The 3,978-nt window shown below is 38.7% G+C and overlaps 1 pseudogene; it reads right to left on the bottom strand.

The window, feature by feature from the left end:
- Positions 1 to 1,412: 1,412 nt before the first annotated feature.
- On the bottom strand, positions 1,413 to 3,365 carry LOC148377377 (uncharacterized; annotated as a pseudogene).
- Between the last annotated feature and the right edge of the window lie 613 nt (positions 3,366 to 3,978).

Raw genomic sequence — 3,978 nt, 5'->3', positions numbered from 1 at the left:
TATGCGTTGGTAAACAGTGGTCACACTGTAATTGTGTATTATGAAACAAATCAAGAATCAGCAGAAAAATAGATGGATTCTAGCTTGACGCCATCTGTTCAGCATGGAGGAGGTAATGTGATGGTCTGGGGTTGCTTTGGTGCTAGTAAGGTGGGAGATTTGTACAGGGTAAAAGGGATTCTGAATAAGGAAGGCTATCACTCCATTTTGCAACGCCATGCCTTACCCAGTGGACAGCTTTTTATTGGAGCCGATTTCATCCTACAACAGGACAATGACCTCAAACACACCTCCAAATTGTGCGAGAACTATTTAGAGCAGAAGCAGGCAGCTGGTATTCTATCGGTAGTGGAGTGGCCAGCGCAGTCACCAGATCTGAACCCCATTGAGCTGTTGTGGGAGCAGCTTGACCGTATGGTACGCAAGAAGTGCCCATCCAACCAATCCAACTTCTGGGAGCAGCTTCTGGAAGCGTGGGGTGCAATTTCTCCAGATTACGTCAACAAATTAACAGGTAGAATGCCAAAGGTCTGCAATGCCGTAATTGCTGCAAATGGAGGATTCTTTGATGAAAGCAAAGTTTGATGTAAAAAAATCTTATTTAAAATACAAATCATTATTTCTGACCTTGTCAATGTCCTGACTCTATTTTCTATTCATTTCACAATGTTTGGTGGTGAATAAGTGTGACTTTTCATGAAAAACACAAAATTGTTTGGGTGACCCCAAACTTTTGAACGGTAGTGTATGTTTTTCCAAAAATCCATCCATTCTACTGTTAAAAAGCTTTTCCAATATTTTTGAGAGTTGTGGCAATATTGAGATAGGTCTGTGGTTTGTAAGGTTGTGTTTGCTCCCAGTTGTATAAAGAGGAATGACGTTAGCAATTTTCATCTTCTTTGGGAATGTACCAGTTAAAAATGACAAGTTACAGATGTACACCAGTGGCTTTGAAATCCCCTCAATGATTTGCTTAACTAACATCATATCAATCCCATTGCAGTCGGTAGATGTTTTATTTTTGCATTGTTTTACAATGTTAATGATTTTATTTTCATCAACTGCCTTCAAAAACATTGAGTGAGGATTCCTTTCTATTAATTTATCTCTGTTGCCTACATCTGGCGCTGGAATCGGTATGTGTTTTGCTATTTGAGGCCCAACATTTACAAAGAACTGATTAAAACTGTTTGCCACTTCTTCCATATTATAATTTTCAGTATCATTTATAACAAAATATTTAGGTAATTTGTGTTGTTCGGTACCTTCTCTAATAATGTGGTTTAGGAGAGTCCATATCCCCTTAATATTATTTTTGTTATCCTCTAATTTATTCTTATAATATTCTTTCTTACTTAATCTTATAATATTAGTTAATTTATTCTTATATCTCTTATATTTATCTTCGGCGCCTTCTGTTCTCTGTTTTATGAAGTTCCTATAGAGTAAATCTTTCTTTTTACAGGCATTTCTTAAGCCTTTCGTCAACCATGGACTGTTCTTATATTTAGTTTTTTTTATTATATTCCTTGATTGGACAATGCTTATTATATAATGAAGTGAATATAGTCATCAATTTATGGTATGCATTATTTACATCTTTTTCTTTATGTATTGCATCCCAGTTCTGTTCCATTAATTCATGATTTAGAGTAGCAATTGTCTACTCTGTCCTAATTCTTCTTTGTTGTTTATACACCCCAATTTTAGATTTGAAATTATTGTCATTTACTGTGAACACTAGAAGGTGGTCAGTAATATCAGTAATTAATAACCTGCTTGTTGTCCTGTTTTCTATTATATTGGTGAATATGTTATCAATCTGAGTAGCACTCTGTGATGTTACTCTTGTGGGTCTAGTGATTGTAGGAAAGAGACTCAGGCTATGCATTAAATTTAAAAAATCATCAATATTTTGTTGCTTATTTGGATTTAATAGATCAATGTAATAATCCCCGCAAATAAAAATATTTTTGTTGCCTTTTTGCATAATCACACGTTCTATCCATTCTGTGAATGTCTCAATGCTAGAACCAGAAGCTCTATAGACACAGTTTATAAAAATGTCTTTTTTCTTTTCAACACAAATCTGTATCGTGAGACAATCAAGAAGATTATCCACCACCTGTGTCATAGCCTCTACAATCTTGAATTTCACATTCAAATCAATACAGATTGTAACGCCACCCCCACTTTTACTCTGTCTGTTATTATGTATGAATTCATAGCCTTGCATCTCAAAGTGCATTCCCTAATCCAGGTCTCAGAATTAATTATCATATTAAATGGGTGTTTGAATGTGTTTAAATAATCCCGAATGCTACTAAAATTTTTACATAGACTCCGGCTATTGAAATGGATAATAGATAGTTTATCTTTTGTTAAGATGTCCGTATTGTACTGATCATTGCTGTAATAATAACATGTGTTGTTTGTGGTGGAGAAGAAATTATTGTCTGGGTCGATGTCCTAATCTATGTCCAGAGTGCTGCTTTCACTGTAATCAAACGTTAGTTGGAGTTGTTCATGTTCTTGTATCCACTGTGTTACATGTCCATTGTTGCTTGATGTAGGTTGAGTAGAGTCCCTGAGCATTATGTTTGTGTTTTGTGTTGTTACCTCCATTCAGTTCCAAATCCACTCCAGTTGATTTTCTATTGAGGATACTTATTCGAGCTTTTCCAGTTCCTCAATACTCCTCACCATCAGTATCTTGGCCTCGTCTGGTGATCCATTAAGCTTGATGTATATCTTGCAATTTCTGGTCCATGTACTCTGTATTTTTTGCATTCTTCTCAAGTGACGTGCTTTCTTTGCAATATCCGCATTGGTCTTTGTCAAATGTTCATTTAAAAATAAATAAATAAAGTCCCAATGATTGTCACACACACAACTGGGTGCAGTGAAATTTGTCTCTGCATTTAACCCATCCCCGAAGGGAGCAGTGGGCAGCAGCGGTGCCGCGCCCGGGAATCATTTGGTGATCTAACCCCCCAATTCCAACCCTTAATGCTGAGTGCCAAGCAGGGAGGCAATGGGTCCCATTTTTATAGTCTTTGGTATGACCCGGCCGGGGTTTGAACCCACAACCTTCCAGTCTCAGGGCAGACACTCTACTACTAGGCCACTGAGCTGGTAGTGTCTGTTGTAGATGTCTGTGCCTTTGAGCAACTTACCCTGCTTTAGAAATGCAACTTTGTGCTTCCTGTTGACAAATTTCAGAATGACTGCTGGCTTGTCATTACTCTTTCTTCTGGGCAGTGGATGACATGCTTCAACCTGGTTGGAGTCCATAGTTATTCCTTTAGTTTGCAGAAACTCAGCTCCCTGTTGCTCACCTGAGCTTGCATGTTGCTCAACGCCATCGTTACCTGCTGTCACTGCCCTTGCATAAGATATAGGTTTAATTGCTATTCCCGTGATGACAATGTCATTTATTCTTGTATATTGCTCAATGTCCACTACCCGACTTTCAAGGTAGGCAAGCCGCTTGTCCTTCTCAGCATTGAGCATACAGAGCGTCTTTACCGCTTCCACCAGTGCCAAGATGTTTTTCTGCTGCATCCTTACAGCAGAAACTTCTTCCGAAAGGAAGTCAAGTGACCTTTTTATGTCCTCGACCTCCTCCGTGGACATGGTTAGTTTTTTTTCGGCCCCATATTGCTCATGTTGGCCGCAGCTATCTCTTTTCAATAGATAAGTCGCTCCGAAGTATAAGTCGCATTTTGGGGGAAATTTATTCGACAAAATCCAACACCAAGAACAGACATGATCGAGAAACAACAGGCTAAAGGCAAAGATGGCGGCGCCCTAGACGGCTGCGGCTGCTACGGCTCTCGACAATCTGCGAGCATTTCTACAAAATATGCCGCCTCGGACGCTACAAACAACACAAAGATCAGTTTATCCATCCAGTAGATTAGTATATGACCACCAGCGCCTGCTGGAGTTGCGGTCATCAAATATTTTTGTACTCGT

This window comes from Syngnathus floridae, unplaced genomic scaffold, assembly GCF_059516105.1.
Source record: "Syngnathus floridae isolate MCC-2025c unplaced genomic scaffold, RoL_Sflo_1.0 HiC_scaffold_201, whole genome shotgun sequence".
In the NCBI taxonomy this organism is placed as follows: Eukaryota; Metazoa; Chordata; class Actinopteri; order Syngnathiformes; family Syngnathidae; genus Syngnathus; species Syngnathus floridae.
The sequence above is the reverse complement of the archived record's forward strand: the minus strand, read 5'-3'. Positions and strand labels throughout refer to the sequence as shown.